This window comes from Schistocerca cancellata, chromosome 5 (genome assembly GCF_023864275.1).
Source record: "Schistocerca cancellata isolate TAMUIC-IGC-003103 chromosome 5, iqSchCanc2.1, whole genome shotgun sequence".
NCBI classification, from domain to species: domain Eukaryota; kingdom Metazoa; phylum Arthropoda; class Insecta; order Orthoptera; family Acrididae; genus Schistocerca; species Schistocerca cancellata.
In genome coordinates, this window is record NC_064630.1 from 634778170 (window position 1) to 634797797 (window position 19628).

Here is a 19628-nt window from a genome sequence, read left to right on the forward strand (position 1 = left end):
TATTACCTTTTAATAGATATATAATTTATTCGATTCCGAAGACTACAACTATTTTTAATTTTTTTTTGAAATGTGTTCTACATGGGCGTGACCCACTGTGGCGCTGTTAAACTGCTGTCAAATGGTGTTATTATTAACGCCCTTGTTTATCTCACATCACTAAAATGTACCTGATAAAGTATGTGTTGTGGCTAACCTGTGATGGTTCAATATATATCGCTGGTGTGATTGTCGATTGTTTCATGTTTATTTACTCTGTCGTTATCTCGAAAATATTCGTAATTAATTCTGTTTCTTGAGTCTCTGTTTTGTTGAAGTATAATAATGAGTAAAAGTAAAGTTGCTGTTGCGACTTTCAATGATGGCAACATTGTAAGGTGCAAGGTATTTAGAAATATGGGAATGAAGATAGGTTCTAACATGGTACGAGCGATGCTTGCTTTAGACAAGGAACGCCTTCGGACTGGAGACAGGGCTGTAAAGAGTCTAGAAATACAAGCAAGAGTAAACAGGAGGAGGAACAAGAGGAAGCTGGAGGAGGAGTTTGCAGAGGATGAAGATAATCCATCCTATGGACCTGGAATGCACTAAAAAGTTAATCCAATCTTTGTCGCTCGATTCCCGAAACTTTTATTTTCTCATACTAATTACATGTTCTCTAAGGATCTTCCAAACATATTTGTTTCAAACTTTCAGTAAATGTTACACAGTAACTTCTGCATAATTTAACACAGCCTTTTCCCAAAAAACTGTATATTTTTGAATATATAAATAAAAAATTGCAAAAAAATTGTTGTGAATTTTCATTACAATTGAAAAAAATCATCTTTAATAACTGAACTAAAATTTTGTAAAATCCCTGTGTTAAGTTGTAGCCCATATTCCAATAAATTATCTGTAAAAAGTTCAACTTCCTACCTCAAATACTTTGTGAGGAAAGATGTAATTTATAAGCGTTATTTTAACATTGCAAGTATAGGGCGTTCCGGAGCCCCTTAAAGTCAGGTTATCATTTCTGGGCCGTCAGATTGCGTTGCGCTAGGATATTGTGGGCCAGTGTTCAAATGATAAGAATAAGTAAAGAGAAAGTAGGCCCAGTACGTTCAGTTTCACTGAGCAGTTTCAGAATTAAATAAATGAAGAAGTTTCATCTTCTCAGTTATTTCAGTCCAAGTAAGCAAAACATAAATAAAGGAGTTTCACACTCTACGAGGCAGCGCTCCCAAGATCTACGTCGTACCCGCATCACTTGCATCACTTGCATGCAGGCAGAATCTTCTCTCATCACTGAAGACCACGGCGCAAGTGATCCTCTGAGGGAACTAGTCGAGCTGTGCACACCGATGCTGTAGCGTGAGTGGAAGACTGGCTAGAGGTGTGCTTACCCATAGTCCCACTGCTAAGAACCGTTTCGCAACAATTGGTATTGACACGTCTGGGCTCACAAGCCCTTTTTATCTCTTCTGTGGCAGCTGTACGATCTGCCACTGCAGCCCTTACATTAGATCTTGGCGGGAGCCTGTGCCGCATGGACGTCCCCAGAGTGTGGGAATGTTCACTTGAACATTGATATCAGCATAGTTGCACAGCTGACGTAGCGCCACTTAGAAGGCCACAGTTTGTTCCGTTTCAAACTCGTTCAGTTCGCTGTAGGAAGCACGAATGTGTCTCAATGGCATAGTTGCATACTTGCTTCACACGTTTGCACCACACTGAGCCTTCTGTATGTGAGCATTCCCTATTACAGGGTAGACGCAGAAGGCACTCTGGTAGCTATTTGATGGCGAACGACGTTGAAATCATTTTCTGTATATCTAAGATCTCCCAAGTGGCATATTCCATCAAGGATCAAAGTCGACGTTGTTCTTCCAGGTGTACTATCCTTTCTCCGGCAGTGTATAATGAGTACAAGAACCAACGGGAAAGAATGACAATGTAAGACCAAAATGATACCGCTCGGATGAAAAAGGTGGTAGGCAGGGACACATTATTTCTGCTATACTGTTTAAACTCTATCTCAAAGAAACACCAAAGGAAATAAAATGAAGGCTAGGTAGTGTGTGCTGGAACAGGTTCTTAAGTTCTGTTGCACCTCAGCCCACCTGACTCGGTACGCTTCTCATTATCTGCCTCTTTCACTCTGCGTTAGTAGATACTGGTTCATCGGACAAAAGCAACGTTGAAGAATTATTTATTTCAAGTTTCTGCTACCAATCACTTTTTATTTTATGCTTAATCTAACATAATGCAACGCGTTTCGAACATGTTCTGTTCATCTTCAGGCGTTTATTCATACATACAGAGAAATGTTACTTAAAAATAAACAGTCTTAATCTAGATTAATCTAGAACTCTTTGTCCATTGTTTTTTACTGTAGCTGCTGGTGTGGCATTTGGGGAGGAAGGAGGGGGCAGTGTATCGCTAGAAATCGAAATCAGTGATGTCTTCTGCTGGAAGCCATACACTGCCCCCCTCCTTCCTCCCCAAATGCCACACCAGCAGCTACAGTAAAAAACAATGGACAAAGAGTTCTAGATTAATCTAGATAAAGACTGTTTATTTTTAAGTAACATTTCTCTGTATGTATGAATAAACGCCTGAAGATGAACAGAACATGTTCGAAACGCATTGCATTATGTTAGATTGAGCATAAAATAAAAAGCGACTGGTATCAGAAACTTGAAATAAATAATTATCCCACACAGTCACGGTTCACAAACATATCCATTATGACTGAAAATAATAGCGTTGAAGAAAATTCGACTAAACACCAAACGAACAAAGGCCGCATGACTCCAGCTTGGAGGTAGAAACAGCAAGTTCGTAAGACTTTCGGGCGTTCTGGTTTCTAAATAATTTACTTGAAAGCTTTTTAAAGTTCAACTAATTAGGCTTTATTGCCTCCAAAACATGGTGTAAACGGCTAACCAGTCTGTATTTACTGTTAAACTAATATTGATGCAAGTTAATGACTGTTTTTACCTGAAGTTCTCCACACGAAAGCAGCCGGAAGTTCACCAGTCTGACCCGAATGATTTTCACGTCCCATACAGTCACTGACCTATAGTTACTCACGAATTACTGCGTCAGGTCGTTCAGTGGGCTTCCTGAGAAGAAGTGCTTGCCGTAATCCCTCGTGATATTCACGGAACACGCCACGCGGAATTTATAAGAACGATAAGAAAGTTCATACGCAGTTAAGGTCCAAACAAAACCACTTAAAACTTCTGGACTTCCACTAGAATGTTCAAAACTAAAATCGATTTACAATTTTGATAACAGAGGTGGCAGAAGATAAAATTCCTTTCATATTAACAAAAACTCGCTTGCAGCGGTTCCACATTTATCTCTACAATAAACCGATTCACGAGCGACTTCCAGAAATTGTAGCACGAAGCTTAATTTCTATTGGCACTCAATCTGAGTAGCTCCAGCCTTCAAATACTCGCGATAATCCCAAAGTCAAACGATAAAATCACAGAAAGATAAAAGAAATTCTGAATACACGAAACAAAATTTAAATGAAACAATGTATAAATTATCCCCAGAAAGCAAGTACTGACTGATTTAACACGTAACATTTTTTCTGGCCGCTTTTGTACAAAATCATGCACATTAGGACATACGTCACATGATTCATGACTGTGCATGAACCTTCCCAGGCATACATTTTACATAGTTTTTAACGAAACGGTTTATGAACAGCTTACGTATGCCCTCCATACTCATTCAGTCTCTCCACAACACTTGTATAATAGAACAAAATATAATAATAGTCTTTGAGCCCTGAGGGGCTCAGCATTGGTTCTCTGGGTACGGGCTTGGCGACCCCGGCTCGGCTTTGCTGAGCTGGGGTCTGCTAAGGGCCGCCAGTCCGCTGTCACCGTAAGCTCTGGCGGTGCTTCAGCGAACATCGTGCGGAGCGGCGGTGGAACGTTGTGTGTCGCAGGGAACGGGGGTGTTCACTTGATCGCTCGGATCGCGAGGATGGAATAAACCTCTGTAAAAAATCCCTCAGTCTCAAGGTTAACTGCACGCTGCTGAGATGCATGGCTCTTGAGGTCAAACTGTCGTTAGCGAGCAACCTCTGAGGAACCTTGGCTCAAATGGCTCTGAGCACTATGGGACTCAACATCTTAGGTCATAAGTCCCCTAGAACTTAGAACTACTTAAACCTAACTAACCTAAGGACATCACACACACCCATGCCCGAGGCAGGATTCGAACCTGCGACCGTAGCAGTCCCGCGGTTCCGGACTGCAGCGCCAGAACCGCTAGACCACCGCGGCCGGGCTCCAGGGAACCTGCTGCATCTCAGTTGTATAAGGCTTACTTAGGCACGCTGGGCTCTGAGTGGACCCTCATTTCCCTAGTTGCTAGTGGGAGTGAAATGTATCCTCCGAAAATTTCTTTTCCTACTCCCAGCGGAAAGGGTGAGCCGCTGGAAGATACTAACATTCAGGAGTTCATTCCAAAAGTACAGTCTCTGCTAACAGAATGCGTACTTGTCTTCAGAATGTGTTTTTATTACTGAATCTAAAGGAGGGTAGTTTTGAGAAGGTTTCGCACTTCTGTATACACTGGTGCCAGAAGTTAAACCAATAAACCGTTACTTCCCTATCCTGTGTCTAATTCACGATATAATCATACAAACTGTCAACCAGATGTCCGTACGATGTTATTCTGCATGGAAGATGGAATTCCGGTCAACGGACATCCATACCACCGATGACGTCAGGGCGCCTATGAAACGAGGTAGTGTTTGTCAGGTAGTCCCACATCCACAATCGCTGTGTGCACAGCTACAGACAGTGAAGTGTGGCACAAAGAAGATGCCTGTCAGACTCTCTGCGTTGAAGGACCATAGAAAGAACGGAAGTAGGACAGCCGCAAACTAATGTGGCCCGATGGCTTTGTGTGAATCGTTCTGCTGGTTTGGATATGGCGACAAGTTTATAGAGAGCGAACCTGTATGTCGAAGACCAGGGGAGAGCTGATCACGTGTGACTTCAGAAGAGATGACCGTCATTTGGCTGTAAGGACACGGCATTACCGCCTTCGTACTGCACGGCACTGGCATGTGAGCTCGCAGCATCCACCGGACGTGTTCTATAGAGGAATTCGGTATGCAGAAGGCTTTCGCAGAGTGGCCTTTACTGTCAGAGACCTGCTGTATATCTACCTCTGACGGGCCTTCACAGAAGGGAACGTCTAGAGTGGCGTCATCACAAAGCCACCTGGGCGATGGAAGAGCAGGCCAATGTTGTTTTCAAAGATGAGTCCCAATTTAGTGAGAGTGATTCTCGATGGTTTTGCATCTGGAGGGACCCAAACATTGTGGAAAGACACAGATATTGAGGAAGATCCATAATGGTGTGGGCAGGGATTATGTGTACCACTCGAACCGATATTCGTGAAATTGTGTGGGTGAATCGGCAAGGTTTAACTGCTGTCAGGCATCGTAACCAGATCTTGGGACATCATTTGCGGTTGTTGCGCGTTGCTGTGGGCCCGGAATTCGTATTGATGGACGATAATTCTCGACCTTATAGACCACGGGTGCTTCATGTTTTCTTGGAAACGGAAGACATTGAACGCATGACATGGCCTACTTGCTCTCGCGGTTTGAATCCCATAGAGCATGTCTGGGACGCACTAGGGAGATGGCTTGCGTCACGTCAGCATCCACCAACCACTCTCCAAGAGTGCGAGAGCTCTGCAGGAAAAATGTGCGTTATTGCTTCAACATAAGATTGATGATGTCATTCACAGCATGTCCCATCGTTGTCCGGCGTGCATTTCCTGCCAGAGGGGGCCATACCCCATATTGATCATGTTAACCAGTTGCCAGAATGTGCATGCAAATCAGTTTATAACGTTGTTGCTTTATTTTGTGGTGTAAGCGTAGCTGCTAGATTATAAAAGCGGTTTAAAAGCTGTGAGCTGTCTGGGGAAGTTGACCTTGCATTACTGCGCAACTGTTTCACCAGGTATCCAGTTTAGCTGACCAAATTCCCAACCAGACTAACATTAATTATAATCTTTTAATAGTCATACGACAACCGGTGATATATATATAAAAGAGAATTTAAATAAAAAGAAATAAATCAGTTTATATTTGGAAATTTATTTTAACATTGACCATTGAAATTTCAGCATATTAAACTTGAGTCGTAATTAAGCTGGTGCCTTATTTAGGATTGTGAAAATGTGAGATTGTAATCCTACGGAACACATCAAATATGGAGCCAAGATTGGGAGACTCCATACGACACTGCATTCATAAAATAACACACGAAGAACATTGAAACATATGCAAGAGGAAATTAACCACAACTAACCGATTCAATTTTCACCCAAAGAAATTACGTTCGTAGCACAATCCTGTCCGTCATATAATTACCACACACTGGTATACTAAATTCATACTAACTCTCTGTGAAATCTTCCCAAAAAGAATAGCTGGGGGCTACTTTGATGATTACACCAACTTGGTTTACACAAAGCGTGTAACTCCACAATAATTTTGATAATTAAAATAAATTAGATCGTAAAGCAATTTACAAAAGAAAAACCTCGAACTGGTTACTAATGTCTTACTATTAACCTGATGGGTCAAACAATTATATAAGCACATGGTAGTGGTCTCACAAAGTACACCCCACGTGGGTTGAACATAAAGAAAAGTTGCTTTATTGAAAAATACTGTCAAGACGAGACGTTATAATCTCACGCACATTCGCATTTAAGATTGATGATCTTAGTTAGAGTTACTGATCAACACGTGATTCCACTTTACTCACAAAGTAGTGACAAAGCAACTACCGGAAAATAATCTGAACTTCACACGCGAATTACACTGTGTTGCAATTTAAGATAACATTAGATATTTTAGAGCTAAACCTGAAATAAAGGTGATTAAATTTTCAGTTAGGCTGAACTTATGAAATCCATTGTCCTACGGACTTAGCAGACACGCGCTTAGCCGGAGATCTTACCACTTCAGACGCCTGCCACGGACAGACTGACTCGGTCCCTTCCTGAGGGTGGCTCCCCACTAAAAACGGAAGTGGCCAGAGGGGCAGCTTCCTATACCAACACGACAAGGGACAGACAGGACCATACTAAGGATAGAAACCTCTTTGCTTTTAGAAAGCGTAGCTACCTGTTCCGACGTTGGTCCTACTGTTCTCTAGCAGACAGGCTTGTCTGCTACCCTGAGGCATGCAACTAGAAATACATTTGCTCATTCATCCTCTCACACAGAAGGGAAGGGGGAGGACAGTATCTTATCATATACAGTATATAAAAGAAAGCGGATGTAGGTTCCGTATGAGACTGTGTGACATGAATTACATATAAACTGTGTTTTAAAGTGTAGTAGTGTGACAGATCGTTCTTGTTTATGTGTAAAAGTAACACGTTCCACTACTCAGTCTCTTCCCAGATAGTCAGCAACACCACAGTAAATTTAGAAGAAGAATTTATGCCGTAAATGACAACAGATTTAAGAAATTAACATGAAAGGAATCCAACAGAGACCTTTCAAGTTAAATTGGAAAAAAACGAAGAATATTTTTCTCTACTGTTATGCATGTTTCAGTTGATTTATGTTCTTAATTCTTTGCATTGTTTCTACTTTACTATCACCTGTTTATACTGTCTTGTGACAAAATGAAAACAACCTTGCAAAATTACCGTTTGTTGCTTTCATTTTTACAAAAGGGTTTAGAGGGAATCTGTGGCTTCTTAAAATCACTAAATCGTTTCCGAAATGGGACACTGCGAGTGGAAACTTCAAATTCGCGGCAAGCCAGTAACCTACAAAAATCTAAATGCCTCAAGGAGTACGCAGTAGATACTAAACTGCGAAGCACCTTTAATTTTAGCAAAGGTGTTGTGACATGCAGGGGTCTAGTTCACATTCCCTGGAAGGAATTGCAACGTGAGTGGGTTCCATAAGGTATCGTCGACGTGCAAAACATCACGAAGAGGGTAGATGGGGATTTTATCAAATCGGACTCCTTTATCGTGACGTTCAATAGCACGGATCTTCCTGAGCATGTTAAGACGGGTCTCCTTCGTCTCAACGAGCAGCCTTATGTCCCCAAGCCAATGTGCTGTTTCAAATGTTAGCGCTTTGGGCGTACTTCTCTTGGGTGTAAGGGAGAAGCCACTTGTGTCAAGTGTGCTGAGACCGCCCATGACTGTGTTGCTTGTTCATCTCCTTTCAAGTGTGTGAACTGCTGTGGAGTCGGGACTGCAGCGTGTATCTAGAAGAAAGAAAGATACAAGAGCTTACGACTACGAAGCGCATCACAAATAATGAGGCCAAAAAAATGTATGAAGCCATGCTGCCCTCAACGTTTGCTACCTCCTTCGCTTTCGTTGTTAAACAGCCAGTGCAGAAAGCAGATGCTGCTAAACGTGTGCGCTTGTGGTGCTGCAGTTACTTCGAAGCATGTCCCTCCTCCCCACAACTTCAGAAAAACCCATGTTTGCCGACATCGTGGAGCTACCTGGCCCTCCAAAGGACCAGTCTGGTCCAGTGATGCCACAATCACAGCCGTGGCTGAGGCTGCAAAACCTTCCCAGGGAAAAATCGAACGCAAAACGTCCGCCACAGACGAAATCGGGAAGCAAACAGCGCGACGGTATTGACCTCATTTTCTCTGACATCTCTCTCGATCCCTCTTTAGAAGCGACGGAGCTTGATGTCGACATTCACCCACTGCAAGCTCACCTCCGCGGCAGAAAGTCAGAATGAAAGTGCTACCCCCGTGACAGATATTTCCTCTACATCTACATATACATACATACTCAGCAATCCATCATACGGTGCGTGGCGGAGGGTACCTCGTACCATAACTAGCATCTTCTCTCCCAGTCCCAAACAGAACGAGGGAAAAATGACTGCCTATATGCCTCTGTACGAGCCCTAACCTCTCTTATCTTATCTTTGTGGTCTTTCCGCGAAATATAAGTTGGCGGCAGTAAAATTGTACTGCAGTCAGTCTCAAATGCTGGTTCTCTAAATTTCCTCAGTAGCGATTCACGAAAAGAACGCCTCCTTTCCTCTAGAGACTCCCACCCGAGTTCCTGAAGCAGTTCCGTAACAGTCGCGTGATGATCAAACCTACCAGTAACAAATCTAGCAGCCCGCCTCTGAATTGTATCTATGTCCTCCCTCAATCCGACTTGATAAGGATCCCAAACACTCGAGCAGTACTCAAGAATAGGTCGTATTAGTGTTTTATAAGCGGTCTCCTTTACAGATGAACCACATCTTCCCAAAATTCTACCAATGAACCGAAGACGACTATCCGCCTTCCCCACAACTGCAATGACATGCTCTTCCCACTTCATATCGCTCTGCAATGTTACGCCCAAATATTTAATCGACGTGACTGTGTCAAGCGCTACACTACTAATGGAGTATTCAAACATTACAGGATTCTTTTTCCTATTCATCTGCATTAATTTACGTTTATCTATATTTAGAGTTGGCTACCATTCTTTACACCAATCACCAATTCTGTCCAAGTCATCTTGTATCCTCCTACAGTCACTCAACGACGACACCTTCCCGTACACCACAGCATTATCAGCAAACAGCCGCACATTGCTATCCACCCTATCCAAAAGATCATTTATGTAGATAGAAAACAACAGCGGACCTACCACACTTCCCTGGGGCACTCCAGATGATACCCTCACCTCCGATGAACACTCACCATCGAGGACAACGTACTGGGTTCTATTACTTAAGAAGTCACCCACCCTCCAATGGAACGTTAATGGGTTCAGGAGACATATAGAGGAACTGAAGCTCCTAGCACAGGAGCGCCCCCTGTGCATGTGTTTGCAGGAAACATATTTGAAAGCATCTGATGCTCCTATCCTACAGGGCTACACACTCTATTGCATGGATGACCTAACGGGGAAAAAGCCAAGGGAGGTGTTGCTGTGTTTGACAATAACACACACCACTCCTCTGCTCTCTCCTTGGTTACTGACCTACAAGCAGTATCTGTTGCAGTTCACGTGGGCATAAGATAACTTTCTGCTCCCTGTATTTACTTATGCAACATGCAAGAGGCTCTGTGGCTCTCGCAGACATTATTGAATAAGAATGAAATTTTCCCTCTGCAGCGGAGTGTGCGCTGATGTGAAATTTTCTAGCAGATTAAAACTGTTTGCCGGACCGGAGCGAAAGGCAGAGGTCCCGAGTTCGAGTCTCGGTCCAGCAGACAGTTTTAATCTGCCAGGAAGTTTCATTAATAAACAACTCCCCCATCCCAATGGGTGATTTCAATGTCCATAATGTATTTTGGTTCAAATTATACTTGCGCTAGGAGTCGATTCTAGAAGAACCTCACGATGTCTCAGGAGCTGTGCATATTCAACACTTATTTCTCGGTTGCTACTGGGTCGTCCTCAGCCGTCGACCTTTCCTTCTACACTCCATCCCTTGCAGACTCAGCACAGTGGAAAGTAACTAATACCTTGATTCCAGTGAACACTTCCCCTGTGGATCCATGTAATGAATAGAGGATTGACTGAACAAAAGCCACGGAAACTGATGATCAGCGAGGCTAACTGAGCGCTGTTCAGCCAGTTGGCTGTTGACATATCCATCTCGAAGTCATCTTAGGAGAAGACCTGTACCTTGGTGGACAGATGAGCGTCATCAATGAAAGCAAGCGTTCCTGAACTCCATCAACTGTTTCATGTGTCCCAGAGGATTTACAGGAAACACAATCGTTTATGAATAGCAGCAGTGCTGAAACAGAGGTGTCTCCAGAGAACGCCTGGAGACATCGCTCAGATGCTGGTTGAGCATATTGCCAAAACTACTACCATTGCATGCCAGGATTAGACGCTTCATCACTACCATTCCATGCCAGGAGTAGACGTTTCATCACTACCATGCGACTTTAGAGAGGGGCAAGTTAGACTTTAGATGCAACTGTTCTGAGGCCTACAACTCCCCTTCCTCCATGAAGGAGTTGGAATTGACACTGTCTGAGGCTTGTGACACTGCAACCGGTCGCGACGAAATTCAATATTTGCCAGGAAATCCTCCTCGAATGCTTTAATATGGCAGACATGCAACTTCCCAGACTCGTGGAGGGAGATAATTCTGATATCCTTGTCACGGCAGGAAAGGACTGCAGGTGTCTCAGTAGTTACAGGAATATCACCTTAACGAGCTGTATAGGAAAGACTCTGGAGCGAATGGTTAACTGTCACCTGGTCGTTAGAGACCAGGCAACTCCTTAGCGCTCTCAGTGTGGAATTCAGTCCACTGTCGACAACCTCATCCTGCTATAGGAGGCTATTCACCAGGCTTTCCTACGTAAACATCACTGTATCGGCAAATCGGCACATTCTTCGATATCAGTAAGGCATATGACACTACGTGGAGACACAGTATTCTCATGTAACTGCATCAATGGGGCTTTCGTGGCCATCTCCCCATCTTCATACGTTCTTTCCTGTCTCAGCTATTTTTTAGCATCTGAGTTGGTGACACGCTGTCCGATGGTTTTTAGCAGGATAATTCTGTCCCTTAGGGTAGTGTTTTAAGCGTTACCATCTTTGCCACAGCCATAAGCATACCACGTCTACGGAAAGAAGTCGTGTACAGTGCTCCTTACTTATGGACGATTATGCTGTTTTCTGTTCCTCCTCCAGTGTTGCAATGGTGAGCCGCCTGTTGGAACTTATTTTTTAAATGCTAGAGGAGTGAGGTGCAAATATGGCTTTTCAGTTTTCTGCAGATAAGTTCATTTTAATCGCTCTCGTCGTATTTCAGTTTACCTGACTTGCATATGAGGAACACCATAATACATTTCTGAAAGTCAGTGAGGCTTCTGTGCCTCATTTTTGTCTCTAAATTGTCGTGGTTGCCGTACATGACTGCCAGAACTCTCAAGGCACTGAACATCATCAAGTGTCCTAGCCGCAGGTCTTGCGGAACGGACAGGGTGCGTCTGCTCCAGTTTTAACGGGCTTTCGTGCGTTCGCGACTGGACTATGGTTGGTCCATGGTGTATGGATCGGCGAGGCCTTCTTATTTGAAGATCACTGATGCTCTGCTCTGCCCGCATCTCGTGGTCGTGCGGTAGCGTTCTCGCTTCCCACGCCCGGGTTCCCGGGTTCGATTCCCGGCGGGGTCAGGGATTTTCTCTGCCTCGTGATGGCTGGGTGTTGTGTGCTGTCCTTAGTTAGTTAGGTTTAAGTAGTTCTAAGTTCTAGGGGACTGATGACCATAGATGTTGAGTCCCATAGTGCTCAGAGCCATTTGAACCACTGATGCTCTGCACCATGAGGGGATTCGGCTGGCCATGGGTGCTTATAGGATCAGTGCCATATCCAGTCTCTGTGCTGAGGCCGGAGAATCGCGACTTACCATCCGGCGGAAGCTCCTCGTGGTATGTCAGGCATGTAGGTTCCTCGCAGTTCAGACTTCACCCGCTTTCCGCACTGTGGGTCGTCCGCCTCTGAAACACCTTTTCTCCAACCGTCCATGAGCCACCATGTCGTTTGGGATCCGTATACAGCATGTTATGGAGTCACTCGGTGTGCAGCCAGTACAACCGCAAATCGTCTGCTGCCCTGGTTACTGCTGAGGCCCAGAGTAATTTTAGATTTGGTGCAGTACAGGAGAGACTGCACTCCAACTTCTATTTATAATGCGATATTTTCTTAGGGTTTATATGAGCACCACAACTATGTAGCTTTCTTTACAGATGGATCCAAACAGATGGCGTCAGTTGGTTGCTCTGTTATTTTCCTGGGTCATGACCTCAAGGTTCGATTGCCTGAGGACTACTTTCTTCGACGCAGACATTAAATGCGATCTTGCGGGAAATGGAGCAAATGGAACGTTCTTCCAATGCTCAATTTTTGTCTGTTCCAAATCTCTGAGTGTCTCTCTCTTCAACGTTTGTACCCAGCATATAAAGTAGTTCAGAATATCCAGGATGCACTCCTCCAACTACAACTGCAAAGGAGGTACCTTTTTGGTAGGTACCTGGGCACATGGGTACTGCGGAAAACGAAAGGCGAGTCTAGCAGCCAAGGAGGCGTGTCGTGATCCTAAGTTATTTAAGTGTACCATCCCCCCTGCATGCTGTAGCCTCGCTGTCGGGATCCAGAATCTTGCGTCGATGGGAGGCTGAGTGGCTGGAAGAGGCAGACAATAAGCTTCGTCCGGTAAAGCAAATAACGTGGCCGTGGCGTACCTCCTTCCAGCCACGTCGACGGGATGGAGTCCTTCTCACTCGTCTCCACATGGGCCAGACTCCCATGATGCATAGCTTCTCGTTCCGGCGAGAGGACTCTCCAATGTGTGGTGCTTCCGGCGTACCGATTACTGTGTACCACATTTTATTGGACTGTGTCTGATTTTCCGACGAGCCTGCCGGGACGGATTTTCCGACTGATCTGCCCTCTGTTTTAAATAACGTTCAAACGAATGTGATTCGAGTTTTAAAGTTTTGTGAACTGTTCAATATTTTTCACATGATTTTAGGGAAATAGTTTTAATGTGTTAACAGGGTGACTGGATTACCCATGTTTTGTAAGTGATAAGCCGGTTAAGTTCCCCTGTGTTTCGTTTTAGTTCCTTTGTCTTTTTACTGATGTTTTAAACTCATATATAGCTACTTTCACTCTTTCTCAATTGTTTTAGCTCTTGTGAGATGCAGTGATTGTGTGGACAATTTGAGTGCATGAGATTTCATTCACTTTCGCTTTGCCTTAAAGAGAGTTAGGACGCTGATAACATCGTCGTTGAGCACCTATAAGCTGCGACCACAAACGCACTCACACACACGCACACGCACACACACACACACACACATACACACACACACACACACACACACACACACAAATAATGTTTGAACTAAACTCATTCTCATAAATTAAGGATAATGCTGATACATGGTGAAACAACGCTCTGGTGGGCGGTTTGCGGGTTTAAATTTGCGGGTTTAAATCACCTCGGGGTATGACCATGCGGTGCATTTGACCTGCGGTCGTCGTACGGTCGAGCTGGCAGCAGTCCACATACACAGAGGTGTGTTGGTGCATGTCAGAGTACGGTGCAGTGAGTAAGTGTGCAGACGTTTTCAGACGTGCTAATTGTGACTGTGTGGTGAAAATGGCTCAAAGAACACATATTGATGACGTTATGAGGGGTAGAATACTAGGGCGACTGGAGGCTGGTCAAATATAGCAGGTCGCAGCACGGGCCTTCCGTGTGCCACAAAGTGTGATCTCAAGAATATGGCAACGATTCCAGCAGACAGAAAACGTGTCCAGACGCTACAGCACGGGACGTCTACCGTGTACAATACCACAAGAAATTCGATATCTCACCATCAGTGCCCGCAGACGGCCACGGAGTACTGCAGGTAGCCTTGCTTACCGCAGCCACTGGAACAGTTGCCTCCAGACACATAGTCAACAGACGACTGGACAGACACCGTTTATTCACACGGAGACCTGCAAGGTGCGTTCCACTGACGCCTGGTCACAGGAGAGCCCGTAAAGCCTGGTGTCAAGAACACAGTACACGGTCATTCGAACAGTGGTTCCAGGTTATGTACACGGACGAGTCCAGGTATAGTGTAAACAGTGATTCTCGCCGGGTTTTCACCTGGCGTGAACCACGAACCAGATACCAACCCCTTAATGTCCTTGAAAGGGACCTATATGGAGGTCGAGGTTTGATGGTGGGGTTATGATTGGTGCACGTACACCCCTGAATGTCTTTGACAGAGGAACAGGTCAAGTGTATCGGGACGTCATTTTGCACCAGTATGTCCGCCTTTTCAGGGGTGGAGTGGGTCCCACCTTCCTCATGATGGATGATATCTCACGGCCCCACCGAGCTGCTATCGTGGGGGAGTACCTTGAAACAGAAGATATTGGGCGAATGGAGTGGCCTGCCTGTTCTCCAGACCTAAACCCCATCGAGCACATCTGGGATGCTCTCGGTCGACGTATCGCTGCACGTCTTCAAATCCCTAGGACACTTCAGGCACTGGTGCAAGAATGGGAGGCTATACCCCAGCACCTGCTCGACCGCCTGATCCAGAGTATGCTAACCAGTTGTACGGCCTGTGTACGTGATCATATCCCAATTTGGTGTCTAGGTACATGCGCAGGAAACAGTGGCGTTTTGTAGCACATGTTTTTCGGGACCGATTCTCAACTTATCACCAATACCGTGGTCGTGTGTGTTCCCTATGTGGCTATGCTATTAGCGCCAGTTTTATGTAGTGCCACGTTGTGTGGCACCACATTTACCCATTAACCTTTATTTATGAGCATGAGTGTCGTTACTATTATGTCAGCAAGCTACTGTAATAAAACTAATGAAAATTTTAGAAAAATAGCTTAACTGGATTTCTTAGTTATAGTTTTAACTGACATTATAAACAAATACTTTACAATCCCCAGCTTCGAATAAAATTTAATATTTTTTCTTTCATAGGCAGTGGACTGGATATAATTAATAAGACTGTCTACCGGCATTGCTATCCCCTGTGAAAGGGGCAAGTAATTACATGATCTATGACATGGAATAAGCAGTCTTCTGGTTGGAGAATGTGAATCAAGAGCTAACCAAAGAAAAACGAGTGTATTGATGTCTCGGCCAAAGAAGTTTGTTACTGTCAAACATAGGCTAATCTGAGAAAGAAATTCTCAGAAGGTAGATCTAGAGCGTACTATGCTGTTGGAAATTTGAAAATGAAGAGAACTGAAGCGTTTGAGATGTTTTGTTGCCAAACGACGCTGGAAGATTTGTAATTGAGTTTATTGTCTTTTAGCTTATACCCACAACCACTTAGTGCTTGGAGAAAATGTACAAGTATTGATAGGCCATACATAGTTACAGAGCCGGCTGGGGTGGCCGAGCGGTTCTAGGCGCTACAGTCTGGAACCGCGCTACCGCTACGGGGTCGCAGGTTCGAATCCTGCCTCGGGCATGGATGTGTGTGATGTCCTTAGGTTAGTTACGTTTAAGTAGTTGTAAGTTCTAGGGGACTGATGACTTCAGAAGTTAAGTCCCATAGTGCTCAGAGCCATTTGCACCATACAGACAGACCAATACCTTAAAACCAGTGTAAAAAGAAAATGACCATGATGGTCATAGTTGTGGATACCTGCTGCGACAGTGAAACTTTATGTCGCCTAACAAAGGCGTCACGCCGGATGGCAACGAATGACCAAGTTTCGCAAGTTCTTGTGGAAGGATTACAGTTTTTCCGTGTAGTCAGGGACGTATAGAGGAAAGGTGATCTGTGTCTTCTTCTCCACAAGCGCAGAAAGGTGTGTAGCCTGTGCAGATGTTTACGAAATATCCGAGGTTAAATCTGAGTCTGGCTGTTAGAGAGCCGAGGTACATAGGTATTGAATTTCTATAACGTTTCGGGGAACAGGGGACCGACGAGTCAACTGTTGCGTAGTTCTTGCTTTCGTGTCTTGTGCTTCGCTTCCTATTCCCGGTGCCAGTCTTTTAACGCTGGAAGTTACGTGGACTGGTGAGATTAGAAAAACGGAGATCCCCTGCAAAAGGTGGCGAGAAAGGTAAAAGCGGAAAACATTCACTAGACTTAGCGACAGGGTTACAGCACGTATGTGAAGACATCAGGGACTAATTGCCTTGGTGGCAAAACTTGCAGGAGAAACAAAGATTGCTGGAAGTAAAACCTACTTTCTGAAGTGCAAGGAAACCGTGTTTAGCTGTTTCAAGTCGATGACTCGTGAAACAAATAAATAATTGACTGGCAATTATTTATTTGTTTCACGAGTCATCGACTTGAAACAGCTAAACACGGTTTCCTTGCACTTCAGAAAGTAGGTTTTACTAAGAGTGCAAGTTTAGATTCATATCACTATCTATCTGTCGTTAAATTCAAAACTAGACCAATATATAAAAGAAAGAGCGAATATCAACCTAAAAAGTTTGACACTCAGAAATTAACCAAGGAACACAATTTCAGGACACTTTTGGAAAATAAAACACCTAAAACATGGGAACAACTTCAAAAAGATATAGTACAGACAGCAGAAGAAACCATTCTCCTTACCAAAAAATGGAAACATGCCTGGTGGAATGATGAGTGTGACAAACTAATCCTAACAAGACAACGAGTTTGGAACATTTGGAATGCCAACAAAAATGATAAAAATAGGAACTCCCTAAAAGAAGCCCGGAAGCAAGCTTCAAAAGGCCTTAAAAAGATCCAAGTTCAATACATAAAAGACCAACTAGCATCAGTAGACTCCAACTTCAAACAGAACAATGCTAGGGACTTTTACAAAACTTTCAAAAGCAACTTAAAGAAATACTACCCTCCTAGTCTATTTTTCAAGGACCCAAAAACGCAGAAAACTGCATACAATAGCATAGAGAACTGTAGAACACTTGCTGAATATTTTGAAGAGCTACATAACTGTTATCCACCGAAAGAAAAATTTAATTTCAATATTGTAAACCCAACACCACCAGACTCCAAGCCGCCAACCAGAACTATGGAAGTACTCTAGTGACAACATGATACAGTGTATCAGAAATACTAAAAGAAATCTGGACAACACAGAGATTACCACCAGACTGGACATCTGCATTAATACATCCACTACATAAAAAAGGGAAGAAAACAGATCCTAGCAATTATAGGGGAATCTCCCTCTTACCAGTGACCTATAAGATCTTGTCTAAGGCGCTTTTAAAAAGAGCAGAAGAGATACTTGACAAACAGCTAGGAGAGTATCAGGCTGGATTTAGGAAGGGAACGTCATGTGCAGAACAAATACTAAATTTAAAGAACATAATAGAAATGAGGAAAATCAGGAACTTAAAATATGTAATTACCTTTGTGGATTTTAAAAAAGCCTATGATTCAATTGACAGAAATACACTGCTTGATATCTTAAAAGAATTGGGACTCGATGCTAAAACAACTGCAATAATTAAAGGTACTTTGACAAATACAAAATCGAAAGTAAAATTTAGGGGAGAGCTCTCAAAATCGTTTGAAATAAAGTCAGGTGTTCGACAGGGAGATGGTCTGTCACCTCTGCTTTTCAATTGTGTCTTGGAGAAGGTAGTTCGAGAATGGAGGAAGGCCATCAATACTAAAGGGATTCAACTAGGGAGAAATCCAAACAAGATCACTGTCGACTGTTTAGCCTTCGCAGATGACATGGCATTGATTACAGATTCACTAGACAATGCCCAAGAACAAATAAGAGAACTACAAAAACAAGCAGCCAAAGTAGGACTACAAATATCCTATGAAAAAACAAAGTTTATGACAAACATCTGTGATGCTCCTCAAAATATTGCAGTTGACAACAACACAATACACAAAACAGATTCCTTTAAATATCTAGGAGAGTGGATTACATACAATGCCAAAGAAAAGATAGCTATAGAAACTAGAGTGCACAAAATGGAAAGAGTGTTTCATATGACTAAAAACGTTTATAATAAAAAATCCTTGTCCTGGAACACGAAATTAAGACACTACCAAACAGTGGCCAGACCTGAAGCTCTCTATGCGGCAGAAACACTTAAACTAACGAGAAATGGAGATCTTGAGAAACTAGAGAAGGTCGAAAGAAGAATTTTAAGGAAAATACTGGGAGCTAAAAGAAACGATAATGCTGAATACAGGTTAAGACCAAACAGAGAGCTATATCTGAAAACGGAGAAACTAACTGATGTAATGAGGAAGAGGAGACTACAGTTTTTTTGGACATATATTCAGAATGGATAACAACAGACTAACCAAGCGGATATTCACATTACTCAATAGCTACAAATCCAAGCCAGCATGGTTCATAGAGACTGAAAAGGACATTGAAAATGCTGGAGTTACAATAGACACAATAGAAAACAGAACACATTTCAGAAAGGCAGTTCAAAAGGCAGAATTTCAGGAGAGAAAGAAAAGAACTAGACGAAAGTGGACTCAAGAAGAAAGGGAACAACACTCTAAAAGGATGAAGGAAATATGGAAACTGAAGAAATCTAATACAATGAAGAGTAGCCAAAGTTGATTCATCGTACCCTCCAAATGGGTTATTCGGAAGAAAAAAAATTGACTGGCAGTAATACCCTAAAAGTAAGATATTCATGAATGTTAAGAACGTGTTTGACAAACTAAGACTATATTTCATAAGTTCCTCTTTAGTATCCTTATAATAGAGCAGTGAAAAGCACATTGTTGTAGTCGCCTCTTAATTAAACCTAAATCAATAAAATCTTGATACAAAATTAAAACACTTCGTCCAACGATCGCCGGACTACCTTGGTCATACAGTAAGGCATGACGTCCAAAACACTAACAGGAGAATCTCCGCACAGTTTTATTTCCACTGCTGGTGAAAACAGTTAGTATGTACCAGTGTTCGCCCTAGCCACTCCAACGTTTGAAGATATTTACGCTTAACACACTGAAATCAGGCGGTAAAATAGCTGTTTCGGATTGTTGTGATGACCTCACTGCACTACTTCTTCATCTACATCTACAAAAACACCCCATAATCTACATCGGAGTGCATAACAAAGTGTATTTTATGACACTGAAAGACTCCCC